General features: G+C 45.4%; 1 pseudogene; it reads right to left on the bottom strand.

The window, feature by feature from the left end:
- Positions 1-2,955: 2,955 nt before the first annotated feature.
- Positions 2,956-3,074, bottom strand: LOC116221217 (annotated as a pseudogene).
- Positions 3,075-15,000: the final 11,926 nt, after the last annotated feature.

The following is a 15,000-nucleotide window of genomic DNA, read 5'->3' as shown; positions in this document are numbered from 1 at the left end:
TTTTTATTGTGCTATTTGTAACTAATGGATATAGTGGCAGCAGAGGAAGCAGACGGAAAAGTCCTTCACTACAGGCCAGACCGTTACCCCACTTCACAAATCACACAACACACCAATAACACAAGCACAACAACACAACAATAACACTGGCACAACAACACAACAATAACTCTAGCACAAACACCAATAACACTAGCACAACAACACACCAATAACACAAGCACAACAACACACCAATAACACTAGCACAAACACCAATAACACTAGCACAACAACACAAAATCACAAATAGCACAATAACACCAAGTCACAAATAGCACAATAACACCAAGTCACAAATAGCACAATAACACCAAGTCACAAATAGCACAATAAAAACAACACATGATACCAAAGTAGGATATCAAAAATGTCAGGGCAGAAATGTCTATTTTCTAACCCAGAAATGTCTATTTTCTGCCACTGTGTTATAAGAGAGAATCCAGTTGCTGGGGGCAGCAGGCCAGAGTGGTTCTCAGTGGACCCCTCCTGGCTAAGGGCACACACACACACACACACACACACACACACACACACACACACACACACACACACACACACACACACACACACACTGAGTGGAAGGGCTATTATCGTACATGGGAAAGACCATCCAAGCATGCCTCATACTGAGAGGTAAGAGATCATAACAATCTGATGGCAAGTACAAACAAACACGTAAACGCACACACACACGCATGTGAAAACACACTGCACAAACTGCCACATAAATGCCAAGCCCAAAAAGCGTAATCACTCATGCCTCTCTGCACTTCATCAGTGTTTGTTCATCTGCATGCACACACACACACACACACACACACACACACCACACACACACACACACACACACACACACACACACACAGACATGCACGCACACATGCACGCACACACACACACAAACCATAACTAATATACACATCACCAAAAATAAACTGTTTCACTACATGACAGTGTACACCATCTCTCTCTTTATCATGCACACACACACACACACACACACACACACACACACACACACACACACACACTGTCCTTCTCCCCAACTTGGCACACCTGCGCCATGTGTGGTGATGCTTATAATCACTTCACAGCTAAAGCGCACACACACACACACACACAAACACACACACACACACACACACACACACACACACACACACACACACACACACACATGGCAGGCTGTCATGCCTCTTTATATCATAAACATGTATTATCTACTCAATACCTTAATCTTACCAAATACACACACACAGGCAAACTGTCCTCCAAGTTGCAGTATACTTGAGCCCATTCCACATCCGTATAGACTAAAGTTAACTGAAGCTGCAGAATTTACATACGAGCAGGAGAGAGTGGTCATCTTTCCAGATATGCAAGGTTGATAGCAGAGATATTTTTTCATTAAGATCCCATCTCACACACACGCACATACATTCACACTAATACATGCATATATTCTCTTCTGCCACCCCCCCACCTTCCTCTGTTGCCAAAAAAAGAAAGAGAAGAAGTGAGAACACACTGAGAAAGAGAGAGAGAGAGAGAGGAGAGTGAGAGAGGAGAGAGAGGAGAGAGAGAAAAGAGAGAGGAGAGAGGAGAGAGAGAAGAGAGAGAGAGAAAAAAAGAGAGTGAGAGAGGAGAGTGAGAGGAAAGAGAGTATGCAGAGAGAGGAGAGAGAGAGGAGAGAGCATACACACAGAGAGAGAGGAGAGAGAAAGAGAGAGAGGAGAAAGAGAGGAGAGAGAAAGCGAGAGGGCATACACAGAGAGAGAGAGGAGAGAGAGAGGAGAGAGAGATGAGAGAGAAAGCGAGAGGGCATACACAGAGAGAGAGAGGAGAGAGAGAGGAGAGAGAGATGAGAGAGAGAGGAGAGAGAAAGAGAGAGAGAGCATACAGAGAGAGAGAGATAGAGAGAGGAGAGTGAGAGAGGAAAGAGAGAGGAGAGAGAAGAGAGAGGAGGGAGAGAGAGAGGAGAGAGAAAGAGAGAGGGCATACAGAGAGAGAGAGAGAGAGGAGAGAGAAAGAGAGAGGGCATACAGAGAGAGAGAGAGGAGAGAGAAAGAGAGAGAGCATACAGAGAGAGAGAGAGAGAGAGAGAGAGAGAGGAGAGAGTGAGAGGAAAGAGAGCATACAGAGAGAGAGGGGGAGGTATAGTTCACTGAAGTGGAATGAGAGGAGCACAGAGAGGAAGGAGGTCTATCTGGCCACATGCATGCCTAAAGGATGAATGTACATTTCTTCCCTCTGAGGAGAAAATCCTCTTCTCATCTTTGCCTTCAGAAATAATCAAATGCCCTGTTTACAAAGTTATACATGCATCCACACACACACACACACACACACATTCACACACACACACACACACACACACACACACACACACACACACACATACGCCGATATAGTTTGATGTTGCGTCACATAACCAGTTAATTCCATAAAGATTAGATCTAGAATATGATTCTTAGTCCATATCACCTAGCCCACATCAGGTTAGACCAGAATATGATTATTGGTCCATATGACCCAGCCTGAGGTCACATCAGGTTAGATCTAGATCACTGACTTCCAGGTGGAGGCCAGATGATGTCACTTCCCTTTCAGATTAATTAAACGGCACACCTCGGCATAACCCCATCCACTCCCAGTGTTTCACTGTATGTGTGTGCCTCAGTGTGTGTGTGTGTGTGTGTCTCAGTGTGTCAGTGTGTGTGTGTGTGTGTGTGTCTCAGTGTGTGTGTGTGTCTCAGTGTGTGTGTGTGTGTGTCTCAGTGTGTCAGTGTGTGCCATAGTGCGTGTCCCTGTGTGTGTCTGTTGTTGTTGTGCACAGGATTTGGTATCCACTTGTTCTCGATGTTCCAGTAATCCAGTAAATCCACGGAGCGAGGGATTGGCCCATCCAGCTGCAGTTTACAGCACCTGGTATTCCCAGTTGGTCTCCCATCCAAGTACTAACCAGGCTCAGCACTGCTTAGCTTCCGAGATTGTACGAAATCAGGCGCGCTCAGTGTGTTATGGCTGTAAGCCGTGTGTGTCTCTGTGTGTGGCTTTACGCTGATGTGTTATCGTTTTTCCCTATCCTGCCACTTGTGAATTTATTCTAACTGAGCTCTTATTGTTGGATTACAGGATTACACTGAAAAGCTGTCATGGCTGTTACGTTACCAAGATGCCACCAATCAAGACAGAGAGATGCTAAACTAGACAACACTGAACCTGTGCTGGAGATCACCCTAGCTGCCATTGGCCAGTCTAAAACACTGAGGCTGCCATTGGCCAGTCTAAGATACTGAGGCTGCCATTGGCCAGTCTAAGACACAGAGGCTGCTTTGGCCAGTCTAAAACACTGACGCTGCCATTGGCCAGTCTAAGATACTGAGGCTGCCATTGGCCAGTCTAAGACACTGACGCTGCCATTGGCCAGTCTAAGAGACTGAGGCTGCCATTGGCCAGTCTAAAACACTGACGCTGCCATTGGCCAGTCTAAGAGACTGAGGCTGCCATTGGCCAGTCTAAAACACTGACGCTGCCATTGGCCAGTCTAAAACACTGACGCTGCCATTGGCCAGTCTAAGAGACTGAGGCTGCCATTGGCCATTCTAAAGTCTAAGACACTGATGCTGCCATTGGCCAGTCTAAGAGACTGAGGCTGCCATTGGCCAGTCTAAAGTCTAAGACACTGAGGCTGCCATTGGCCAGTCTAAGACACTGAGGCTGTAGGGAGAGGAAAGGGTCCCACATGAGAACACCCCCCCCCCCCCCAGCTCAGGTTCCATAGCTTTACATCCATACATGCATGCATTTCATACACATTGGGACAGTGTGGCACGTGCCATAGGCTTCACGTAACAACAGGAGAACCAGGCTAGCGTTTTAAAGTAGCATCCCATGAGCAGGTGGCGAGTCAGTTCACTCATATATAACAGTCTGCTCTGTTTCATAACTGTGATGACCCTCGACACTCAGAGGCAGGGATTGTAACAAGGCACACCACATACACACACGCACACATACACCACTCACACACAGACATATACACACATATACACATACACACCCACGCACACACACTGACACACACATACAAAAACATATGGACAGACACAAACACACACACACACACACACACACACACAGAGGAAGATTGAAAGTGACAGCTGGAACACACACACACAGTGGCCTGGCTAAAGTAAGCCCAAACATGCCACAGGATCAGTGCGGACAGAGGCAATCACATGGAAGAATGCTGTTTGTGTTCGTAGGCGTGCATATGTGTATGTATGTGTGTGTGTGTGTGTGTTTGTTTCTGTGTGTGTGTGTGTGTGTGTGTGTGTTTCTGTGTGTGTGTGTGTGTGTGTGTGTGTGTGTGTGTGTGTTTCTGTGTGTGTGTGTGTGTGTGTGTGTATCTCTGTGTGTGTGTGTGTGTGTGTGTGTGTGTGTGTGTGTGTTTCTGTGTGTGTGTGTGTGTGTGTGTGTGTGTGTGTGTTTCTGTGTGTGTGTGTGTATGTTTATATGATGTTAGTCAATGGACAACATGAGGGCTTGTCTTTTATCTGAGCAGAGCGGCCGTCTCTGCGGAGCAGCCCTGTTCTAAAAGCCAGCCTCAGGCACATCTCACAAGCCATTAAACAACACAGAGGAACAGGGAGAGAGGGAGAGAGAGGGAGAAAGGGAGGAGTAGAGGGGGAGAGAGGGGGAAGAGAAGGGGAGAGAGAGAGAGGGGAAGAGGGACACAGAGAGAAAGAAATCGAGAGAGAGAGTGAGGGGGGAGATGGAGAGAGAGTGGAGAGAGGGCAAGAGAAGAAAGGGGGAAGAGGGAGAGAGTGAAGGAGAGAGGGAGGGGGAGAGGGCGAGGGAGAAGGAGGGAGGGAGAGAGAGGGGAAGAAAGAGAAAGTCCCAGAGATAGAGATGACGTAATGCAATCTTGCCAATTACTTTCAAGGCACATTGCTGCTGCTTGGTGGAATAATCAATTATTCAATATTAGGTGGTAGAGTCAGAACACACACACAGGCAAATGATATCTCTACATCACGCATGGGATGCTATTAACACACACACACACACACACACACACACACAAACACACATACTTGCTCATTAGCTCAAAGCCACCGGATATAGAACACACACAAATAAACACACCACACACACAAGAGCAAACACACTTTTACACGCATTCACTCATTTGCACAGCAGGTATGTTTGTTTAACTTCTATCTCCTCCATGTTCTCTCTCTCTCTATATATATACTGTATATACATATCTCTCACCCTACTCTCTCCATCTCCGTTTTCTCTCTTTCTGTCTATCTCTGTATGCATGCATGTATATGTTTGTGTGTGTGTGTGTGTGTGTGTGTGTGTGTGTGTGTATGTTTGTGTGTGTGTGTGCATGTGCGTGCATGTGTATGTTTGTGTGTGTGTGTGTGTGTGTGTGTGTGTGTGTGTTTCAACATGTGGGTTATCCCTATTTCTGCACTCGTGTGGTATTCCTGTCCACTGACACCAGCTGAGGAGAAACAGCAGGTCTGTCTATTTTTAGAACACACACACACACACACACACACACACACACACACACACACACACACATCTGCCCCCTCGCTCTCAATCTGACATCATGAAGAAAGACACCTGCTGCTGCTCAGCCTGCCAATCTTCCCTCCTCCCCTTTTTTCTCATTTCTTCTTCTCAGAAACCTCTCTCTCACACACACACACACACACACACACACACACACACACACACACACACACACACACTCTCTCTCTCTTTCTCTCTCTCATACACGCTAACTCACACACACACTTACACGTATACACACTAACACACACTCTCTCTCTCTCTGTCTCATACACGCTAACACACACACACACACACACACACACACACACACACTCTCTCTCTCTCTCTCTCTCTCGCTCTCATACACGCTAACACACACACACACACACACACACACACACTCTCTCTCTCTCACTCTCTCTCTCTCATACACGCTAACACACACACACACACACACACTTACACGTATACACACTAACACACACTCTCTCTCTCTCTCTCATACACGCTAACACACACACATACACGTATACACACTAACACACACACCACTGCTGTGAATGAGAGAGCGAAAAGCCTCCTCCTCTATAACCTCCCATTGAGGCTTATTATTCTGAGAGACCACTCATATAGAGTCTCTCTCGTCTCTCTTATACACACTAACACATACACACACACACACACACACACACACACACACCACTCATATTGACCCACTCACACTTCTCTCATCTTTGTCTCTGATGTTTTCACTCTGCTTTTCCTCTCCCTCCCTCTATCTCTCTCTCTCCCTCCCCCTCTCTCTCTCTTTTTTTGAGTCTCCTCTCTTTCTTTCCATCTCAGTTTCTTTTTCTGTCAATCTCTCCCTCTCAGCACTAACTTCCTCCCTCCTCCCACTCCAATATCTCTGCTTGTCATTCTCTCTCCAACACACACACACACACACATACACCACACGCACACATACACTCATACACCACAAGCCCAAACGCACACACACACATACACACACCACACGCACGCACACACTCATACACCACAAGCGCACACACACACACACACACACACACAGACATGCACCACACACGCGCACGCACACACACACACACACACGCACACACATACACACACAGCCACTGATATCCTGTCTCTGACTGGTTTAGTGATTCTTCTTGATGGATTGATCCCTACATGTGTTGGCATCTAATGTGTGTTTGATTCCTAAATCTGTTAGCATCTAATGTGTGTTTGATCCCTAAATCTGTTAGCATCTAATGTATGTTTGATTCCTAAATGTGTTAGCATGTAATGTGTGTTTGATTCCTAAATGTGTTAGCATCTAATGTGTGTTTTATCCCTAAATCTGTTAGCATCTAATGAGTGTTTGATCCCTAAATCTGTTAGCATCTAATGTGTGTTTGATGGTTTGATTCCTAAATGTGTTAGCATGTAATGTGTGTTCGCCAGGTAAGCGAAAAAGTAAGATCGAGAAGGAGAGATAAAGAAAGGTATAGCAACAGGGGAAGGACAGGGACTGGACGTCAGACATAGAGACAGAGAGAGAGAGAGAGAGGGAGAGAGAGGGAGAGAGAGGGAGAGACTGAATGACAGATATAGAGACAGAGAGAGGGGAGAGAGAGGGAGATAGAGGGAGAGACTGAACGACAGACATAGAGACAGAGAGAGAGAGAGAGAGGGAGAGAGAGGGAGAGAGAGGGAGAGACTGAATGACAGATATAGAGACAGAGAGAGGGTGAGACTGAACCACAGACATAGAGAGGGAGAGAGAGAGGGAGAGACTGAACGTCAGACATAGAGACAGAGAGAGGGGAGAGAGAGGGAGATAGAGGGAGAGACTGAACGACAGACATAGAGACAGAGAGAGAGAGAGAGAGGGAGAGAGAGGGAGAGAGAGGGAGAGACTGAATGACAGATATAGAGACAGAGAGAGGGAGAGAGAGGTAGAGACTGAACCACAGACATAGAGAGGGGGAGAGGGAGAGAGAGGGAGAGACTGAACGACAGACATAGAGACAGAGAGAGGGAGAGACTGAACGTCAGATATAGAGACAGAGAGAGGGAGAGAGAGGGAGAGACTGAACGACAGACATAGAGACAGAGAGAGGGAGAGACTGAACCACAGACATAGAGAGGGAGAGAGAGAGGGAGAGACTGAACGACTGATATAGAGACAGAGAGAAGGAGAGAGAGGGAGAGACTGAACATCAGACATAGAGACAGAGAGAGGGAGAGAGAGGGAGAGACTGAACGACAGACATAGAGACAGAGAGAGGGAGAGAGAGAGGGAGAGACTGAACCACAGACATAGAGACAGAGAGAGGGAGAGACTGAACCACAGACATAGAGAGGGAGAGAGAGAGGGAGAGACTGAACGACTGATATAGAGACAGAGAGAGGGAGAGAGAGGGAGAGAGAGGGAGAGACTGAACCACAGACATAGAGAGGGAGAGAAGGAGAGACTGAACCACAGACATAGATCAAATCAAATCAAATCAAACTTTATTTGTACGGCGCATTTCATACAAGGAAGTAACACAATGCGCCTCACAGTAGGAAAGAAAAGGGGGGGGGGGGGGGGGGGTTACACTTGTATAAAACACACAGATTTTCAAGAGATAAATGAATAAAATAAAATAAACGTACTAACCGCACTGCCACCGTAAAGGACTACTCAGCACGGTCATCGTCAAACTAAGCTGCTGGGGGGGGGGGGGGGTTACAAACACTTGTAAAGAGACACAGATAAGTAAATAAATAAATAAATGTTACATTAATGTTAAATAAATACATTTTACAAGTTACAAAACACTTATAAAAAGACACAGATTTTGCCAGAGATAAATGAACAGGAAATTACGTACTAACCGCACTGGCACCATAAAGGACTGCTCAGCACAGTTATCGTCAAACTAAGAGACAGCTGCTGGGGGGGGGGGTACAAATACTTGAAAAGAGACAGAAATAAGTAAATAAATAAATGTTCCATAAATGTTAAATACATTTTACAGTGAGTGATAAGCTAGATCAAAGAGGTATGTCTTAAGTGCATGTTTAAAGGTTTCAACCGTTTCGGCCATTCTTAGGTATTCTGGCAGAGTGTTCCAAAGGTTGGGGGCATAGAAACTAAAAGCTGCTTCCCCATGTCTCTTTGTCCTGGCTTTTGGAACTGTTAGAAGTTCAGTGCCGGAGGACCTCAGGGATCTACTGGGTGTGTACCTTGAGAGCATGTCTGTTATATATTCAGGTGCATGACTATGGAGTGATTTATAGACTAGTAGGAGAACCTTGAAATCTATTCTAAAACTAACAGGTAGCCAGTGCAGTGATTTTAATACTGGTGTGATGTGCGCTCTCCGTCTTGTTTTAGTGAGGACTCGCGCTGCTGCATTCTGTATTGTTTGTAGTTGACTAATGGCTTTTTTTGGTAGACCAGACAAAAGCGAGTTACAGTAGTCTAGCCTGCTCGTGATAAACGCGTGCATCAGTCTTTCGGTGTCAGCCTGAGCGAGAAACGGTTGCACCTTAGCAATGTTTCTTAAGTGATAAAAAGATGTTTTAATTATATTTTTGATATGGGTTTTCAAAATTGAGATCTGAGTCAAGTATGACGCCTAGGTTTCTGGCTTGGTGCTTGGTGTTAAGTGCTAGTGTTTTTAAGTGTGCAGTTAGTTTCTCTCTCTCGTTTTTTTCACCAATGACTAATACCTCTGTTTTATCTTGGTTTAGCTGGAGAAAGTTTTGTGACATCCATACATTTATATCAGAAATGCAATTTACCAAACAATCAATAGAGCTGTAGTTGTTGGGTGTTACAGAAATATAGAGCTGGGTGTCATCTGCATAGCTATGATAGTCGATGTTGTGCCTCCTAATTACACTACCAAGGGGTAGCATGTATAGACTGAAAAGTAAGGTCATACAGGTGTTTTTTGAGCTGTGGTCTCCGAGGGCGACATAGAGACAGAGAGAGGGAGAGAGAGGGAGAGAGAGGGAGAGACTGAACGACAGACATAGAGACAGAGAGATGGAGAGACTGAACCACAGACATAGAGACAGAGAGAGGGAGAGAGAGAGGGAGAGACTGAATGACAGACATAGAGACAGAGAAAGAGAGATATTGAGGGAGGTGGAAAGAAAGAGGGGGGAGAGACATTTGATGTTTAAAACCCCTTTACTAAACCATCACATGGATCAAGGACTCCCAAAAAGGTTTCTTTGTGGCCCTACCCCAACCACACAATCATAAAGGAGCACCACATACATAAACACACACCACCAGGTAAACAACAACAACATCATTATCTATTGACCTCAGACCTTTGGCTATACCCCATTGGCATGAGAAAAGTCTGACATTATTCGTTATTCATTATAATTCTCGAAGGTCTTTGAATCGACCCAACTGACAACTGAATTGAATTGAATCAAAGGGGGAGAGAGGCAGAGAGAGAGAGAGAGAGAGAGAGAGAGAGAGAGAGAGAGAGAGAGAGGCAGAGAGAGCGAGAGAGAGGGTGGATTCTCTCCTCTCCCCAAAGCTTGGATCAGACAGATTCCACTGATTGTTGTATAAGTCCTGATCCCTCTGGACCTGTCTGTCAATCACCTCACCACACACACACACACACACACGCACACACACGCACACACACGCACACACACGAACACACACACAGACACACACACACACACACACACACACACACACACACACACACCTGCTCTCTGTCTGCTCCTCTGTCCCCTTTCACCCAACCGGTGCCCTCATCAAAATAAATAACCCGCACACACACACGCACACACCTGCTCTCGCCACAAAAAACACACACACACACATACAAAACTCCCATCCCCCCTTGCCCTCATCCAGCCTGTGCCCTCGCCAAAATAATAAACACACACACATACACACACACACACACACACACACACACCAAGGATTACACACACTCACATAAACATGTTAACCCTAGAATAACCCTAGAATTATGCAGATTAACAGTAAAACAGAGACAGAAATCAATAATCAATCAATGAATCAATAGACACACATAGAGAGAGATGTAGAAGGGAATAGGCAGGTCCAGATAGATTGCTGTAAGGCAGATATCTGAAAGCTGATTGGCCCATTAAACAAACTTCCAGACTGACCTCAGTCAACAAACCATCTGATCAAACAGGGTTCTTTCATAACAGCCTTCAATAAGAGGCAGCCAGGGGGGAGGAGACAGCCACAGAAAACACAACAGAACACCCAGAACACAGAACCACACTAAACACAACAGAACACCCAGAACAATGAACCACACCAAACACAACAGAACACCTAGAACACAGAACCACACTAAACACAACAGAACACCCAGAACACAGAACCACACCAAACACAACAGAACACCCAGAACACAGAACCACACTAAACACAACAGAACACCCAGAACACAGAACCACACCAAACACAACAGAACACCTAGAACACAGAACCACACAAATCACAACAGAACACCCAGAACACAGAACCACACAAATCACAACAGAACACCCAGAACAATGAACCATACCAAACACAACAGAACACCCAGAACAATAAACCACACCAAACACAACAGAACACCTAGAACACAGAACCATACAAAACACAACAGAACACCCAGAACACAGAACCACACTAAACACAACAGAACACCTAGAACACAGAACCATACAAAACACAACAGAACACCCAGAACACAGAACCACACTAAACACAACAGAACACCTAGAACACAGAACCATACAAAACACAACAGAACACCCAGAACACAGAACCACACCAAACACAACAGAACACCCAGAACACAGAACCACACTAAACACAACAGAACACCCAGAACACAGAACCACACTAAACACAACAGAACACCCAGAACAATGAACCACACTAAACACAACAGAACACCCAGAACACAGAACCACACCAAACACAACAGAACACCTAGAACACAGAACCACACCAAACACAACAGAACACCCAGAACAATGAACCATTCCAAACACAACAGAACACCCAGAACAATAAACCACACCAAACACAACAGAACCCCCGAGAACACAGAACCATACAAAACAGAACAGAACTTTCAGAACACAGAATCATACCAAACACAACAGAACATCTAGAACACAGAACCATACCAAACAAACCAGAATCCCTATAGAACTCAGAGCCAGAGCGAACACAAACACAAGAGACCCTCTGGCCCTTCTGAGCTCACAGAGCATGTATGGCGATGCATGGCAATGACTCTAATAGATGATTAAAATTCATTTCATACAGTACAGTAGAGATTATTAAAACTATTTGCTACACTACGGAACATATTATTGCCACAGGCAGAATCTGCGACTTTTGCTTGCTATCTAATTCCAAGAGATGGCTGTTGGAGGGAGTATTCTAATACATGTGGGTAGGACAGTAATTTCCCTGTCAAATGATTGATTTATTCTATAACATGCTGTTTAATAATGGTCAGGAAATGCCACAAAGTCTGACTCAGGGCCGTGAGTTATTATTCTTTGTAGTTTACTGAAAAAAGAGGAATAAAAAAAGAAATGAATATAAGAGGAAGGTGGATTTTTTTTTATAAATATATATAAATCTTTATATATATATATATATATCTTTGCCTTTTTACACACTCCACTCCACAGTAATCATGGACTGTCATAGTTTAGCTTGGCTTGGGTGTGGACTTGGGTATTAGCTTGGGCTACATTAGTCATGCCAAGCTTTGGGATGGGCCTCACCAGGCCAGTGCACATGTGAGAGGTCAACAGACACTCTCACACACTCACACATTCACACACACTATCACACACTCACACACACTCTCACACACTCACACATTCGCACACACTCACACACACTCTTATACATTCGCACACACTATCACACACTCACACACACTCTCACACTCTCAACCCCAGTGAACCCAATGCAAACTCACTGTACCCCAGTGAACCCAATGTAAACTCAACCCCAGTGAACCCAATGCAAACTCACTCACTCAACCCCAGTGAACCCAATGCAAACTCAACCCCAATGAACCCAATGCAAACTCAATGAACCCCAATGTCCTCTCACTGGCTGGGGTCGGTCCACCCATATAAAAGCGCTCTCCTCTCCTGCTTTGATCCTGCTTTGATTCTGCTTTGAGTGCTTCAGCCGTCACTCAGTATGATGAGTGACCCCTGACGGTAGTTGGGTAAGGTTCTGATCTGGTTCTGATTTGGCCCTCATCTGGCGCCAACCCGACTCAGAATCAGTGGATCAGTAGAATCAGTGAGCCAGCACCAAGCTGCTATATAAGCAGGTGCAAAGTCCGATCTGCAGTGTGATTTGAAACTTACGTAACTGTCCTCAGCGGCACAACGACCTCAATGGCAGTCTTGTGAATAGTGGCCTGTGTGAATTGTGACTTTCAGAGATGGAAATGGAAGAATTGTCAGCAGCGTGTTTGTGTGTATGTGTGTGTGTGTGTGTGTGTGTGTGTGTGTGTGTGTGTGTGTGTGTGTGTGTGTGTGTGTGTGTGTGTGTGTGTCTTTGTCATTGTCGATGTGTGTGTCTGTGGGTGTGTGAGTATAGGGCAGTGTATTGTATATGTGGCTGTTATATAAGTATGTTTGTGCCGAAATGTTTGCATGTTAGTGCATGCCTATTTGTGCATGTACTCACGTTTGTGATGTGTGTATGTGTGTGTGTGTGTCTGTTTGTGTCTGTGAGTGTGTGTGTGTGTGTGTGTGTGTGGGTCTGTCTGTGTGTGTGTGTGTGTGTGTGTGTGTGTGTGTGTGTGTGCGTGTGCGTGTGCGTGTGCGTGTACGTGTGTCATTCTCCCCATCAAGAGATTCAGAGAGCGGCAGGACCCTGGGGAAAAGCTGGCGCTAAAAAAAGAGCCGTGTTTCAATCACTTCTCTGGCTCTCTCCTGCATTCTGGCTACAGTAAAACACACACTTAATGGGGCCCTAGGGACGGCTCTCACACACACACACACACACAGACACCATACTAGTACACACACACACAGACACACACACACACACACACACACACACACACACACAAACACGCACTCGCACAAGCACACACACACAGATACCATACTAGTACACACAGACACACACACACAAGCGTGTATATCTATCTGATGCCATATGCCGGACTGTTCCTTGTTTCATCTATTCCAGCATTGCCACGTCATGTGTGAAAAGGCACCAGAGACAAATGTTCCTGAATGGAGCTGCATGTATGAATATGACAAATCACCAGCGGTGGCTGAAAGGTTATCACTAATTTACCAGGAACTATGTATGAAAGAGGCTTAATATTCAAGCACGGACATTCCTGGTAAAATCTTCTTGTTCTTTTTCCCTGTAGGACAGGGTTGCAAGATAAAAAAGGGGCTTTGAGGCTTTTATTATCCAAAACCATTGTGATCTATCTTACCCACAGAGAGGGCTTTAGGCAGGACTACCCTTTCCCCTTTATCCACTAGGGCCTACATCCACTGGAGACACACGGATCTGCACTCCCCAAAGCATGGGAATGACCACTGCACACCTCTGGAGTGGACTGTCTTGAATCATGCCATCTACCACTGCACACCTCTGGAGTGGACTGTCTTGAATCATGCCATCTTTCCTGTGACATCCACTTCCACTGCTTGTGTAGTGTAATGTGCACCACTGACCTGATCTTCACGCCAGGAGATAATACGCCTCTCTAGACACAGAAACCTGACTCCTTGACCTCTGAGATGAACACCCTCATCAGGGCCGGGGTCTGGCTTGGGCTCAGGTGCGTGTGGATGGTTGGGTGGCTCTATTGGAAGTTACTGAAGGCCAAAGCGTAACTATAATGACATAACGTTTTCTCTCTCTATCTTCTCTATCTCTCTAGTTTTCTCTTTGAATCTCTGCAGTTCCTCTGTGAATGTTCTGCCTTCTCCTCCTTAATGTGACACCTTCTCTCCATTTAGCAACACCTGGTAGGCACGCCATTCCAGTGTTGTGGAGGCGGACACCTTTTCATTTACCGACTTTGCATGACAGGTGATTATGTAACATTTGTAAAATATGCATGATAGCTCCAGACAGTGTTGCAAACTTTTTTCTTTTCTTAAAGGTTTAATTCCAATGCCAACATGCCAATCATCTCAAAACTCTTAAGGCTGTGTTCACTCGGGACGGTCTTTTTGAAGTTGTTAGCATCTGTTTTAGGCTACACAATAATCCTATGGCGTAGAGTGTTTTTTTTTTTCTTTTTTAAACACTGCCGCACCTCTCCTCCCTGGGAATGACCGGGAAAAGACGCTGACGCTCGGAAATAA

The sequence above is a fragment of the Clupea harengus genome, chromosome 7 (assembly GCF_900700415.2).
Source record: "Clupea harengus chromosome 7, Ch_v2.0.2, whole genome shotgun sequence".
In the NCBI taxonomy this organism is placed as follows: Eukaryota; Metazoa; Chordata; class Actinopteri; order Clupeiformes; family Clupeidae; genus Clupea; species Clupea harengus.
This window is presented reverse-complemented; position numbering and strand designations above follow the sequence as displayed.